This window comes from Coregonus lavaretus, assembly GCF_964263955.1.
Source record: "Coregonus lavaretus genome assembly, chromosome: 2".
Lineage (NCBI taxonomy): Eukaryota > Metazoa > Chordata > Actinopteri > Salmoniformes > Salmonidae > Coregonus > Coregonus lavaretus.
The window spans coordinates 15,240,649-15,256,921 of record NC_139989.1 but is presented as its reverse complement, the minus strand read 5'-3'; the positions used below and the strand labels follow the sequence as shown (position 1 = coordinate 15,256,921).

Genomic DNA, 16,273 nt, shown 5'->3' with positions numbered 1-16,273 from the left:
ACGACCCATTTTCAATGCCCTGGCTGAGGGAAGGAGGGTCTCACCCAAGATTTGACGGTACATGGCCCCGTCCATCGTCCCTTTGATGCGGTGAAGTTGTCCTGTCCCCTTAGAAGAAAAACACCCCCAAAGCATAATGTTTCCACCTCCATGTTTGACGGTGGGGATGGTGTTCTTGGGGTCATAGGCAGCATTCCTCCTCCTCCAAACAGGGCGAGTTGAGTTGATGCCAAAGAGCTCGATTTTGGTCTCATCTGACCACAACACATTCACCCAGTTCTCCTCTGAATCATTCAGATGTTCATTGGCAAACTTCAGACGGGCCTGTATATGTGCTTTCTTGAGCAGGGGGACCTTGCGGGCGCTGCAGGATTTCAGTCCTTCACGGCGTAGTGTGTTACCAATTGTTTTCTTGGTGACTATGGTCCCAGCTGCCTTGAGATCATTGACAAGATCCTCCCGTGTAGTTCTGGGCTGATTCCTCACCGTTCTCATGATCATTGCAACTCCACGAGGTGAGATCTTGCATGGAGCCACAGGCCGAGGGAGATTGACAGTTCTTTTGTGTTTCTTCCATTTGTGAATAATCGCACCAACTGTTGTCACCTTCTCACCAAGCTGCTTGGCGATGGTCTTGTAGCCCATTCCAGCCTTGTGAAGGTCTACAATCTTGTCCCTGACATCCTTGGAGAGCTCTTTGGTCTTGGCCATGGTGGAGAGTTTGGAATCTGATTGATTGATTGCTTCTGTGGACAAGTGTCTTTTATACAAGTAACAATCTGAGATTAGGAGCACTCCCTTTTAAGAGTGTGCACCTAATCTCAGCTCGTTACCTGTATAAAAGACACCTGGGAGCCAGAAATCTTTCTGATTGAGAGGGGGTCAAATACTTATTTCCCTCATTAAAATGCAAATCAATTTATAACATTTTTGACATGTGTTTTTCTGGATTTTTTTGTTGTTATTCTGTCTCTCACTGTTTATATAAACCTACCATTAAAATTATAGACTGATCATTTCTTTGTCAGTGGGCAAACGTACAAAATCAGCAGGGGATCAAATACTTTTTTCCCACACTGTAGGTGAAATTAAATGAAACAATGTATGTTGATGCTAATGTTATGCTATTGCTAATGATAACAATGTTATAATACACTGCTCAAAAAAATAAAGGGAACACTTAAACAACACAATGTAACTCCAAGTCAATCACACTTCTGTGAAATCAAACTGTCCACTTAGGAAGCAACACTGATTGACAATACATTTCACATGCTGTTGTGCAAATGGAATAGACAACAGGTGGAAATGATAGGCAATTAGCAAGACACCCCCAATAAAGGACTGGTTTTGCAGGTGGTGACCACAGACCACTTCTCAGTTCCTATACTTCCTGGCTGATGTTTTGGTCACTTTTGAATGCTGGCGGTGCTTTCACTCTAGTGGTAGCATGAGACGGAGTCTACAACCCACACAAGTGGCTCAGGTAGTGCAGCTCATCCAGGATGGCACATCAATGCGAGCTGTGGCAAGAAGGTTTGCTGTGTCTGTCAGCGTAGTGTCCAGAGCATGGAGGCGCTACCAGGAGACAGGCCAGTACATCAGGAGACGTGGAGGAGGCCGTAGGAGGGCAACAACCCAGCAGCAGGACTGCTACCTCCGCCTTTGTGCAAGGAGGAGCAGGAGGAGCACTGCCAGAGCCCTGCAAAATGACCTCTAGCAGGCCACAAATGTGCATGTGTCTGCTCAAACGTGTGTCTGCTCACTCCTTGAGGGTGGTATGAGGGCCCGACATCCACAGGTGGGGGTTGTGCTTACAGCCCAACACCATGCAGGACGTTTAGCATTTGCCAGAGAACACCAAGATTGGCAAATTCGCCACTGGCGCCCTGTGGGAGGAGATCCCTCAGGAGACCATCCGCCACCTCATCAGGAGCATGCCCAGGCGTTGTAGGGAGATCATACAGGCACGTGGAGGCCACACACACTACCGAGCCTCATTTTGACTTGTTTTAAGGACATTACATCAAAGTTGGATCATCCTGTAGTGTGGTTTTCCACTTTAATTTTGAGGGTGACTCCAAATCCAGACCTCCATGGGTTGATAAATTTGATTTCCATTGATAATGTTTGTGTGATTTTGTTGTCAGCACATTCAACTATGTAAAGAAAAAAGTATTTAATAAGATTATTTAATTCATTCAGATCTAGGATGTGTTATTTTAGTGTTCCCTTTATTTGTTTGAGCAGTGTATATTCAATATGCTGTGGGCTATTGTCTTTTAACAGTTTCGCTCAATTCATTCTGATTAACCTAGCAATTACGACACACCCCTCACTATTGTCATTGGTTGCACTAATTGCACTGGATGGTTTCTTACCCAATAAATTACTGGAAGTTTATACATAGGCATTGAGCATGTTGCAACTCTCTTTATTTGTTTTTATACCTCCGCTGAGACTCACCATCAGATGCAGGCACCATCAGCCCAGTAAAATAAAAATAAAAACCAAAATATTTAAACGTCTGCTCACTCAGCTGTGCCTCACAAGTAATAGAACAACTGATCTATGGCCTCCTGAGTGGCGCAGCGATCTAAGGCACTGCATCGCAGTGCTTGAGGCGTCACTACAGACCCGGGTTCAATCCCAGGCTGTGTCACAATCGGCCGTGACCGGTCGTCCCATAGGGCGGTACACAATTGGCCCAGCGTCGTCCGGGTTTGGGGAGGGTTTGGCTAGGGGGGCTTTACTTGGCTCATCGTGCTCTAGCAACTCCTTGTGGCAGGCCGGGTGCTTGCAGGCTGACTTCGGTCATCAGTTGAACAGTGTTTCCTCCGACACATTGGTGCGGCTGGCTTCTGGGTTAAGCGGGCAGGTGTTAAGGAGCACGGTTTGGCGGGTCATGTTTCGGAAGACGCATGACTCGACCTTCGCCTCTCCTGAGCCCGTTGGGGAGTTGCAGCAATGAGACAAGATTGAATATGAGTAAAAAAAACAACAACTGATCTATTACCAGTGTGATCATATATCCTATCTTTTTTTAATGATCTGAACAACAATGCATTGGCAGGGCAATTCAAGCAAAGCCAATATGCAGTGACAATGTGTTGGGCCTTTAGCCTACTGCACAAAGCTCATTGCTACAGTACTGTTTTTAATAGGTTAATGTGTAACATAGGCATAGGCTTACGTCTTTTTAAGTAATGTGAAGAAAAAAAAGTAAAGTGGAACAACTAAGACGAAGTAACAGACTGGAATAGTTTAGAAAAAATGTATGTTATTTATATTTCATTAGTATAAGATTAAGTAATCAATTAATGTACATGCAAAAACAGAGATATTGAAGAAAAAAAAACGTCTAAAAATCAACCAGCAATGAAATATGATAATGATGGGTGTGATTTTGGTTCAACTCTGGTTATTAACACCAACACTGGGGTTCTTTTTTTAATGTTATTTTAACACTTTACAGTGTTAATGTACCTCTTGAATCAACACTAGAAATGTTTCACTGAAAAATCAACACTAGTTAACACTGGCCAATTTGCTGTGTGCTTTGTAAGGGACACATCTGCAGGCTTAAATACATTTCAAGAACCTTTTTGAATTCTGAAGAACCGTAGATGCCACGTCAAGTATCCCATACTAAACTCAAAGGTTCTTTATCGGGCACGAGTTCTCCAAGGAACCTTAAGAGCTGAGGAAGAACCATTATTTATTTTAGTGTACTTTTAATCCTACCCTTTGATGTGACAGTCAAGCATTTTTTAGGACCTTTCTTCTTATGTTTTTAACCATGTCATAGAAACGCACCATTTTCACAATTTTCAAATTTTCAATATGTAGACTCTGGTATGGTACTGGAGATAAGGAATATGAGGTTGAAAAGTTAACTAGGGTTTGTATTACCCTACAAATGGACAGCCTATTTAAATGACATAAATAATAATGTGAATTAGATTTGTCAGTCATATCAAACTTTTTCAATGCTATACCTTTTGTAAATGGAATTGGGGGGGTTATATTTCACCATGTTATAGCTAATATAGCTAATATATACTAAAGTGGACCTGCAATGTTGATTTCTTTATATTGGGTTTTATTGGTTAGTTATGTAGCTGGCAATCTGAAAAGTCTTTATCAACTCATAAGAAGTTATTAGAATAATCTGAATTAACTTGAATTTGTACACCAGAAATGTGAACTATCAAAAGGTGCAAGGAGAAGCACATTTGTTTTCATGATATTTATAGCCTGTTTGCTTTATGTATTAACCTGCTTTCCTAAAATGCACCAGAAGTGGGTGTTTGGAAAGTCTTTCTCGCTCCACTGGTTTTAATGGTGCTTTCTGCCTGTGTGGAGTTATCCTGTCTTACCTACATCTTTGCGTGTTTGTAAATGAACAAATGCTGGACAAGACTTCTATTAAAGGAAGTTAACTCTTCAGTGTCAACACCAGGGGGCCTTAAAATGCAACACAAATGAGTGTTGAAGGATCATTCATAACAACCATCATAACACATTTATTCAACATCATTTACAAGGAGTAATCTTTTAGATCTTTTTTCATCCATTGTACAACATACATGTGTATTTTTACAGCCACAGTATTTAAAAAGCACGTATATACAACAGAATGTATTCAATTTGTGATACCAAAGTGTTACCAAATGATTGTTGATAATGTTTTCATTGAAGCGTCCATATATGGTAAAGCACAGAGATTTAGAGCTCCTCATTGGCTGTCTGGTGGGTTGAGAGTTTCTGGGGCAGGACTATGTTCAAGAAGTGGGACCTGTTCTGCTTCAGTCTCTGGCCCACTGTCTGCTCCAAGCCCAGGTTCAGGTAACTCTCAGTGTGGTCAAAGGGAGTCCACTCCACCAACCCCGGCCCATTGGGAGACCTAAGAGAAAGAGACAACATTTAAAACATATCTCATGATACTCTTAGGGACAGGTGTGACATGATGAAGTTGGACCCAGGAGCAGAGAAGAGACCAGACGAGGAATCAGTGGTTTAGGATAAACGTAAATACTTTACTGAGAATTGGTAACAGAAGGATCACAGTAACACTGGGAAAACAACAAACACTAGGGCTAGAAAACTCACTCAGGAGACAAACGCACATGGCAAACAAATCAAGCTTCTGCAAAGGGAAACAGAAAACACACCTCTCTTAAAAGAGAAATCATAATTAATGATTGAACACACCTGAGTGTCATTATTGTCTCTAGGACGGTCTCTGCCGCCCTCTGGTGACAGGTGGAACCATGACAAATGGACAATAAAGCCATGAAAGGAAATGAAAGATTACACTCACCCAATGCGTGCGAAGTTGGCCATGTACGCCATCGCTATCCTGCTAAACTCTTCGTCCTCTTCACTGATCGGTCCTGCAGGAGACACACACAGTATGTATGTAATCTCAGAATGGATGGAGAGTTGACGCAGTGATGACACAGGGATGTTGTAAGTTGTATGGTGAGACTGAGGCTGCACTGCTTGCTTTCTACCTGTGACCTGTGTCCATTCCAAAAGCAGGCTCCGAGGGCAAACATTGCGTCATCATAGTGGTCAGCCTTGACAAAGCTGGGTCTCGTCTCACGGCGCATTTGTGATAAATGCTGAAACTCATACAGATACACAGGAACACCTGCATCTGTGTGTGCGTGTGTGTGTGTCTATGTGTGTGAGGATGTACTTGTTATTATGATAAATCAATTAGATGTCTCAGTAGATCTAATTTAGTAAGATTCAGATCATGTCTAGATGTTGACGCTAACCTCTGTGGTACCGCATTACTTTCAGGGTAGGTAGGACGAGGACCATGTCACACAGAATTTCAGTGAATGCATCCCGTATGTCCTCTGGGTTTTTCGCATGCTGGAGGTATTCTTCTACAATCAGCTCATTCCCACCAGAGTCCTGAAATGCGTAAATGATTCCGGTGTGACAGTTAAATAGAGTTTTGGAGATGTCATGATTTCATTCTTTAAAGCTATAATCCTTAATTGAAATAATAACAAAGCATAACCCCACCTCTGTTTTGGTAAAAAGCTGAGGCATGGGCCTGGATATTGGTAAACACTCTCAAATTCATAGACAGAGCTATGGATGCAAGGACTGGCCCTCTATGATATAAACATTTATCGTTTTTACCATGTTTTGAGGCTATACAGTGTTTGTTTACATTTACATTGTTTACAAACATTGTAGTAAAACAAGCTTATATTTTGGGTTCTGATGGGGTACAACAGTTAAACTAAACTCAATAGGAATTTATAAGCTACTGTTATGTGGGCAGCTTGTCTCTCCCTTTTCTGTTTCCCTTCCTCCTTGTTTTGTCCCCTCTTTGTCTGTTGTATCTGTATGTGTGTTTGTCCCCATTATGTGGGTGTGTCTGGAGTGGATCGGGGGGCGTGCTCAGGATCTGCCTCTCCTGTGCAGCTGCGGGTTGTTTCCAGTGATTCCTGCCTACGCAGCTGCATCCTATTCTCTCATCAACCTGCACTACTAATTCCTGGGCATGGCTCTCCACCGGCGCCAGATCGTTGTTCTTACCAGAGCGGTAACTTGGCTCACCAGTAGAGTTAAATTGTCTTTGTCTTCAGCCTGGCTCTTTACTCTCCTTAACCTGTCGTTTGTTTTGTCTTCAGTTCAGACATACCTCCCAACCTCTTCCTGCCTGCCTGCCTCAGCCTCTCCTTCCTCCGGAGCCGACTAGCCCACTCTGTTCCTTTTCTTCAGTTGTTTTTGGACTAAGACAAATTGAACTTTTATTAAAATAATTTTTGTTTCTTCCACTCCCTTAGTCGTGTTTGTTTCTCTGAGTGCTGGGTTGAACCATAGCCGAACAGAACGATCTGGCCATGGACCCAACAGAGAAACAGCACGGGGCAAACGAAGACAGCTTCCAACAAGCTATCCAGGCTCAAGGAACGTTGCTAGGACAGCATGACCAATTGACTCTTTTGGAAGATAATCATCAACTGCTGAACCAGGTGACTCAGTTAACTACACAAGTCTCTAAATTGTCTGTTATCAGTTCTCCATCTCTCTCTGACCCCCAGTTTGATGCACCCCAAGTTGTTTCCTCTGACCTTATGCAGGCTTCGTTCCATCGGGAACCCCCTGTCACGTCGCCTGAACCGTTCAATGGAGAATTGGACAAGTGCCGGGGATTTTTGCTTCAGTGTGACTTGATTTTTCGGCAGAGACCACTGTCGTTTTCTACTGATTCCTCTAAGGTACATTATGTTCTGGGGCTGTTAAGAGGGAGAGCTCTGGTTTGGGCTGAGGCTGTGTGCTCAAATCAAACTTTGACTGGATTGACTTTTGCTGATTTTTCTGCTAAATTGAAGACTGTTTTTGACCATCCTGACCATGTTGGTAATTCCTCCAAGATACTTTTTAATTTGAGGCAGGGTTCTAACAGTGTGGCTGAGTACTCTATTGAGTTCTGGACTTTGGCAGCGGACTCCAAGTGGAACAATGTGGCACTTCAAGGAGCATTTCTAAAATGTTTGAATGAAGCCATTAAGGATGAACTGGCTGCTCGTGACGAGCCACATGATTTACATTCTCTCGTTTCCCTGTCCATTAAGCTAGACAACCGGTTGCAGGAGAGAGGCGGTCGGCCACATCTAGGAGGACGAGTTCCCCAGCCTTCAACCACTCGAGTCTCGCCTCCCCGGAGCCGGCAGCTTCTTGTTCCTGATCCCATCCCGAGCACAGAGGAGGAACCAATGCAAGTGGGTCGAGCTCGACTACCTCCAGCAGAGCGGCAACGGCGCCTCCAGGCGGGTGAGTGCCTGTACTGTGGAGACGCCACACACATTCTGGCTACATGCCCTAAGCGACCAAAAGACAAGGCTCGCTCGTAACGGTGGGTCTACTTGCGAGCCCAGAGTTAGATCCTGAACCCATCATTCCCCGATTACAAGTACCTGTAACCTTACGTTTCCAGAGTCATTCCCTGCCACTCTCAGCTCTCATAGACTCAGGTGCAGAAGACAACTTTATTAGCCACCAGTTCGTTACACAAGCTCGTATCCCCATGGAGCCACTACCTACCCCCATTCGGGTCACAGCCCTTGATGGGCGCCTCCTCGCGGAGATAACTCATCAAACCACCCCCATTTCCCTAGTGATTTCTGGCAATCATTGTGAAAGCATTCAGTTAAGAGTTATGTCTGGCTCAGCTACCTCCCTAATCCTTGGCTTCCCCTGGTTGGCTCTTCACAACCCACAAATTGATTGGACACGTCACACCATTCTCAGTTGGAGCACTAACTGCCATTCAGAGTGCCTTAGGTCAGCGGTTCCCCCCACTAAGTGTAACCCAACTCATCCCTCAGCTCCTCTCGATCTGTCATCTGTCCCCAAAGAATACCATGACTTAGCGGAGGTTTTCAGTAAGGACAAGGCTCTGTCTCTACCACCACATAGGCCTTATGATTGCCCTATTGAACTGCTTCCTGGTGCTCCCTTGCCCTCTAGTCGCTTATACAATCTGTCCCGACCGGAAAGAGAGGCAATGGAGCAGTATATTGGTGATTCTCTGGCCTCGGGCATAATCCGTCCCTCGTCGTCTCCTTTGGGTGCAGGTTTCTTTTTCGTTGAAAAGAAAGACAAGTCGTTACGCCCCTGTATCGATTTCAGGGGTTTAAACAACATAACTGTTAAAAACAAGTATCCCCTTCCACTCATCAACTCAGCTTTTGAACCTCTGCGTGGCGCCACAGTTTTCTCCAAGCTCGACCTCAGGAACGCTTATCACCTTGTCAGAATCCGAAAGGGAGATGAGTGGAAAACCGCTTTCAACACTCCACTGGGGCATTTTGAGTATTTGGTCATGCCCTTTGGGCTCTCAAACGCCCCTGCTGTATTCCAAGCCATGGTGAACGATGTTCTTAGGGATTTTTTGAACCGTTTTGTCTTTGTATACCTGGATGATATTCTTGTTTTTTCCAAGTCACCCGAGGAGCATGAGTCACACGTCCGTCAAGTCCTTCAACGGCTCTTGGAGAATAAGCTGTACGTCAAAGCAGAAAAGTGAGTTCCACAAACAGTCTACATCGTTCCTTGGTTTCATCATTGAGAGCGGGCAGGTGAAGGCGGACCCCGAGAAGATCCGGGCAGTGACGGAATGGCCCACACCCACCACCCGTAAGCAACTTCAAAGATTTTTGGGCTTTGCTAACTTCTACCGTAGATTCATTAAGGGTTTTAGTAAAGTGGTGGCACCCCTTACTAGACTCACATCCCCAAAAGTCCCTTTTCTGTGGTCCCCTGAGGCGGAGCAGGCGGTAGGGGTTTTGAAGGAACTGTTTTCCACCTCCCCCGTGTTGATACACCCCAATACATCTCTGCAGTTTATTGTGGAGGTGGACGCGTCTGACTCAGGTGTGGGAGCAGTCCTCTCCCAGCGCTCCCCCACTGACCAAAAGCTTCACCCCTGTGCTTTTTTCTCCAAGAAATTGTCACCCACGGAACGGAATTACGACGTTGGAAACCGGGAACTGCTGGCGGTCAAGCTAGCACTGGAAGAATGGCGGCACTGGCTGGATGGAGCTGAACTGCCGTTTGTGGTCTGGACAGACCACAAAAACTTGGCTTACATCCAAGCCACTAAGAGACTCCACTCACGCCAAGCCAGATGGGCCCTGTTTTTTAGTAGGTTTAACTTTATTCTAACATACAGACCGGGGTCAAGAAATGTTAAACCAGATGCTTTGTCCCGCCAGTTTGCTGACCCTTCGGAGACCAGCGAGCCTGAGGCAGTCCTACCTTCCTCATGCGTCGTGGCGGCAGTACAGTGGGAGATCGAGTCTCTTGTGAAGACTGCACTTGCCACGGACCCGGGACCGGGTGATGGACCTCCCAACCTACTCTTTGTTCCCGAGACGGTCCGGTCTCAGGTGTTGCAGTGGATTCACACCTCCCGTTTTGCTGGTCACCCTGGGATGAGATGCACGTTGACGCTGCTTAAGAGACATTTTTGGTGGCCTTCAATGGAAACTGACGTTCGGGCTTTTGTGGCAGCCTGTTCAACCTGTGCTCGGGGCAAAGCCTCCCATCAGTCCCCTTCGGGGCTGCTGCTACCCCTCCCAGTTCCCAGCCGTCCCTGGTCCCACATAGCCATGGATTTTGTCACCGGCCTACCCAAGTCTGAAGGTAATGATACTATACTTACCATTGTGGACAGATTCTCTAAATCTGTTCACTATATAGCATTACCAAAATTACCGTCTGCCAGTGAGACAGCGGACCTCCTAGTCCAACATGTATTCCGTCCCCATGGAATACCTGTGGATATCGTATCTGATAGAGGCCCACAGTTTACTTCCCGTGTTTGGAAGGTGTTCTGTTCTGCTTTGGGTGCTTCCGTTAGTCTGTCCTCAGGGTTTCATCCCCAGACCAACGGTCAAACAGAAAGAGCCAATCAAAACCTCGAAGCAACCCTTCGTTGTGTGGCTGCTCAACATCCATCATCCTGGGCCAAACATCTGCCTTGGATGGAGTACGCCCACAACTCCCTCACCACCTCTGCCACCGGCCTTTCACCCTTCGAAGTAACCATGGGTTATCAACCCCCTCTGTTTCCTGCTCAGGAGAAGGAATTGGCTGTTCCTTCGGTTCAGGAGAACCTCCGCCGCTGCCAGAGAGTGTGGAGCGACGCTCGGGAAGCGTTGCTTCGGACCACCGACCGGAACAAGACGACAGCGGATAGGAGCAGGACTCCCGCACCTGTGTTTCATCCTGGTCAAGAAGTTTGGCTGTCATCTAAGAACGTACCTCTTCGTACCAAATCACGCAAGCTGTCTCCTCGGTACCTGGGTCCGTTTGTGGTGGAGTCCATCGTTAACCCCGCTGCGGTTCGTTTGAAGTTGCCTTCAGCCATGAAGATACACCCTACTTTCCACGTCTCCCAACTGAAACCTGTGTCCTCCAGCCTTTTGTGTCCGCCGGCAGATCCACCTCCACTTGTTCGCCTCATTGACGACCATCCGGCCTACACCGTCAGTAGGCTCCTGGACTCTCGGAGGCGGGGTAGGGGTCTCCAATACCTAGTCGATTGGGAAGGTTATGGACCAGAGGAGAGGTCTTGGGTCCCTAAGCGTTTTGTGTTGGATCCTCAGCTGATCACGGACTTCCATCACGACAACCCTGACAGGCCTGGTGGGTCGCCAGGTGGCGACCATTGAGGGGGGGGGTACTGTTATGTGGGCAGCTTGTCTCTCCCTTTTCTGTTTCCCTTCCTCCTTGTTTTGTCCCCTCTTTGTCTGTTGTATCTGTATGTGTGTTTGTCCCCATTATGTGGGTGTGTCTGGAGTGGATCGGGGGGCGTGCTCAGGATCTGCCTCTCCTGTGCAGCTGCGGGTTGTTTCCAGTGATTCCTGCCTACGCAGCTGCATCCTATTCTCTCATCAACCTGCACTACTAATTCCTGGGCATGGCTCTCCACCGGCGCCAGATCGTTGTTCTTACCAGAGCGGTAACTTGGCTCACCAGTAGAGTTAAATTGTCTTTGTCTTCAGCCTGGCTCTTTACTCTCCTTAACCTGTCGTTTGTTTTGTCTTCAGTTCAGACATACCTCCCAACCTGCCTGCCTGCCTGCCTCAGCCTCTCCTTCCTCCGGAGCCGACTAGCCCACTCTGTTCCTTTTCTTCAGTTGTTTTTGGACTAAGACAAATTGAACTTTTATTAAAATAATTTTTGTTTCTTCCACTCCCTTAGTCGTGTTTGTTTCTCTGAGTGCTGGGTTGAACCATAGCCTAACAGCTACATTCTTCAAGAATCAATGGGTATACAGTATATAATTCATTTATAATTCCTAAAATGTATGTAGCAATGAAGGATTCTAGCTTTAATATTTTGACTTTTTGTCCACCTATTGCAATCTAACAACCAGTGGATTGAACTATTTGTGTAGCCATTTATACTTGTACCCATAGACGGGTTGAAAATGGCAGATTTGGGCACTGATAAGCACCTAAATTGGAACGCAGTGGCTGTACAGTAGCATGCTATAAACATCAGACTCAGGCTCTGCGCTACACAGCACTGTATGGGTTTTGACTGACAGCTGTTCTGAACTTGAGCACTGCACATGACAAGAAGTTGCCCCCATCCCTCCCTCTAATTGGGGTACTTTTGCGTTTTTTGTTTTGACTGAGTGAGGGAAATGCTGTAAATTAAGAGGACTCCGTGTATTTTGAAAGATGACATTGAGGATTATAATAAATACCGCTTTGATGTCATACAAGCAAGCCAAACACCAAATGTCCAAATGTGCACTTCACATTTCCATATCATAAAACTCATGTCATACAGTGTCAACATTTATGATCACTATGTTTGATGCACAGTTACAAGATGACATGGCGTCATACCCTGGGTTGTTCTGAACAGAATGAGACATTTGTCTATTGTGAAGAGAGAATTTGCCACGGAACTACTTTCTATGTGCACCAAAATGATGATCTGTTTCTCTGCATTGCCTTGTAAAAGCCTAACACTGTAAGATCTTCTTTTAAACCTTAGCTAGTCATGTTGGCAATAGAACAAGCCTTCAAATTATGCCCACCTGACCCAGATTGCGATTTATAATGGTCTGTTTTTGGAATCCATAAACAACAGTATTGTCTGATGGTGGGAATGCAGGGTTGTGTTCCAAACAAAACAACTACAAGTGTACTTGCTCTAGTTCCTCAACGGCACAGCTAGGAGAGCTCAGAAAAGCACCTCATAGTTGAAGACTCTTCTTTGAGTCATAAAAGTGCATTGAAATTACTTAGGAACTGTGCACACTTTGGAGAGGTGTGTGGCCACTTGGAGACACCAGTTAGTCCTCTCACTCAAACCCTTGTCTTATGTTGCACCTACCCCACTTTTCCAGGAATACTCTTATCATGTTACTGAATGTATCCAGAGTATTTTCATTTCGTTATCAAACAATGTAAAATGTAAAATGCACGTAAAATCAACAGTGTAATGTTTGGATTCAGTCTTGTGTCAGGTGAACTGTTGTATCCTCATCTTTGGTCTAATAATTTTCCCATAATCTCCAAACTGTTCCCTTTCAATTGCTAGCATGCTAATGCATTTAATATTTATTCTGTACGAAATATTTCAATTTAGCCCTATCCATATAGGCCAATTATCGTGAGTGTAAAGAGTTAAGCAAGAGAAGTGTAGAAGTGGATGAATAAGGAGAACTTACATAAGCTGGGAAGAACATGTCCATCACGGATACCACAGACTGCCTCTCCATGCCCTCAACCCAACCAGGAGGTGCAAAAAACTATGGCATCAGAAACAACAGTTAGACTGCAACCGAGGTGAAGATATTGTAGATGTGACTCAGGTACTGTAAATACTTGATCTGATGATCACAAGAAGGTTGTCTTAAAGAAAACCTCACAACAAGATATAAAAGCCAATGAGCTTGCCTGAGCCATAATCCATACAAATTCATGGTTGACCACCCCTACAAGCATAGGAACCCTCAGGAACTCCTTGTTCTTCAAAACCTCCTCAGGAGGCCCTTTCAGGAACACACCATCAATGGCAGGGCCCAAGAATGCCTGAACATAAAATACATATATTTTTGTTAGCTTCAGTGTATATGATAATAGACCAACATGCCAAACATAAGCCTCATCAAACAGAACTGAATGACCTTATGCCTTTTTGATGGCGTTGACTATGTCCTCTTCAGGTTTCCCTCTGATGCACTGCACAATCCTCTCAGTAGTGCTGTCATCACACTCTGACAGATTGGCTATCATCTGGAATGGGAGAGGAATTCACCTGCCATTAATAAACCCTCTCAGAGAAAGACTGGTTACTATTTTAGATCATAATCAGGGCCAACATGTTTTTCATATTGTAACCAATGGTTTGTTTTTACCAGCATTAATGGGGGCAGGGTGGTTCTGGACCTGGATGCTGTGTTGTATAGGTATTCATGGGAACCTTGGCATTGGCCAGTGGGTTGTTTGTGTAATGGGCCTCCAGTGGTGCCACCACTCATAGGGATGGCTCTGTGAAACAGGCCTTCAGCTAATGAAGACAACACCTGTCATGTGATAGAAAGAGCCATTGGGTCAAACAGTGCTACTATGTTTGGTTTTTATGGTTTACACTGTAAGGTATAAATTCAACCACACCTCTTCTTCTGCACCTGACCATCTCACTGCTGTGTTACATTGTCTTTCTCATACCTACCAGCATGGAGGCACTAATGCCCCCGGCAGATTGTCCAAAGATGGTGACTGAGCCTGGGTCTCCCCCAAAATCCTTGATATTATCACGAACCCACTGAAGGCCAGGAAGCCTCAGTTACCACATGCATGTTTGTCTCCTGTACTTGAAACAAACAAACAATACATCTGGTGTTGTTATTTCTAAGGTTGCAATTGTTTTGGCACACCTGGCACATCAAATGAACATTCAAGGCACCATTGTAAAACATACTCTAGTTCAGTTAGAGTATAAAGCACGTAATGCTAGTTGGTGGAAATGTAGAGTAACACTAGTGAAATGTTGTCACGTCATACCTTAAGAAACCCAGGATGCTAAGTCGATACTGAATGACAACCACAACCACATTCTGATAGGACGCCAGGGCCGATCTGTCATATTGGAAGGTTCCACCCACAGCTAAGCCTCCCCATGGATCCAAACCATAACCTGAGTACCAGAGCTTGATGAACCCGACCACCATCTTTCCTTGTTTATCATGTTACTTTTATACAATTTGTTCATGAGAAAATCTGAAATCTGACATACTTTACCCCTTCCTACATGTACAAATTACCTCGACTAACCTGTACCCCCGCACATTGACTCGGTACCGGCACCCCCTGTATATAGCCTCGTTATTGTTATTTTATTGTGTTACTTTTTGATCTTTTACTTTAGTTTATTTAGTCAATATTTTCTTAACTCTATTTTTAACTGCATTGTTGGTTAAGGGCTTGTAAGTAAGCATTTCACGGTAAGGTCTACACCTGTTGTATTCGGCGTATGTGACAAATAAAATGTGATTTGATTTGATTACATGTGAGTGAGTGTAGCAGATGTGAAGTAGTGTGTATGTGTGTGAGCAATGAGCATTTGCAGTCCACGAACTGGTAGTTTCTGGCCAGCAGAGGGCTCAAAGGGAGTGTACACATTCAGGTAAAGGCAGTCTTCTGACACGTCTGGTATGGCATGCTCCATGGGAAAGGATTTCCAGAGAGCCTCCATGGGACCTCGATCCTGGAGACATCTGTAATACAAACAGAGAAATGCCAACGTCATCCCAGCGATGGTTACTTCCCATGTCTGATGGGATGGGGGTGGAGGGTAGACAGACTCACATAAGGGGTAGTTTGGTGCCATCTCTCACTCCCTCCCAGGGCTCAGCAGGCAAAGGGGCAGTCAGACGCAGCGAGCCCAAGGGGGGGGGCGTGCAAAGGGAATCCCCAGGTACTCCTCCACTACCTTTTCTGTGCCCTTCAATGTCCTGTACTGCCCATGAACACTGCCACTCTTTAGGGTCACCAAAGGGCTAGAAGCCTCTAGAAGTACAGACGTGTCTGTCAGTAAGACTTGAAGTCATATTGACAAATAGGTAAATAAGGAGGGGAATAGGTTCAGATTGTAGGTTAAATAAGGACTAAATCTGTAACGCAATTTGTATCTGTTTGAGCTAACAAAGTGCTGAAAAGGCCTACGGCCAGGCATAAACTCAGCAGAACTTGGTTCATTGTGGCTGTTATTTTCACATACATTACATAGGCATTCAAATCAATCATAAACACGCACGAACTCACATACACAAACCATTGATTGCTCTTAATTAGCTCAGCTTACTTGTACACAGGTGGTAAAAGACTATCAGTGTTAATTGTCATTGGTTGTCAGTCAGTGATTGAAATCCCAATTTCTACTTAAACATAACAGAAGAACAGAGAAGAAGACATGTAGCTACAATACAAGACAGTGAAAATTACAACTGTTTAACACTTTAACTCAGGTACTCAAATGTAACTCTACTCTTCTTTGTCAGTGTGTTATAACAGAAACACAACCCCACAGGGGCGTGGCCAAAGTTGCGGTGACAGGGTCCTTACCATATGAGGTAACATGGTACAGCAATGGAATGAATAAACAGGAAGCGTGTTGTGAAGTGTTGTCACACATGCGCAGACACACACAGAACAATGACCTTTGGTTAACATCTCAACTGATAATCTCTCGCACTCTCTCTGCTTCTCCC

General features: G+C 45.0%; 1 pseudogene across 1 annotated transcript; it reads right to left on the bottom strand.

Annotated features, from left to right (window-relative positions):
* Nucleotides 1-4,728: 4,728 nt before the first annotated feature.
* On the bottom strand, nt 4,729-16,142 carry LOC311138521 (cocaine esterase-like; annotated as a pseudogene). The gene is made up of 11 exons: nt 16,128-16,142; nt 15,372-15,543; nt 15,142-15,280; nt 14,236-14,328; nt 13,919-14,086; nt 13,695-13,796; nt 13,458-13,592; nt 13,229-13,309; nt 5,787-5,928; nt 5,324-5,396; nt 4,729-4,906 (listed from the first exon to the last, which is right to left on the bottom strand). The product of its transcript is annotated as a cocaine esterase-like (transcript).
* Between the last annotated feature and the right edge of the window lie 131 nt (nt 16,143-16,273).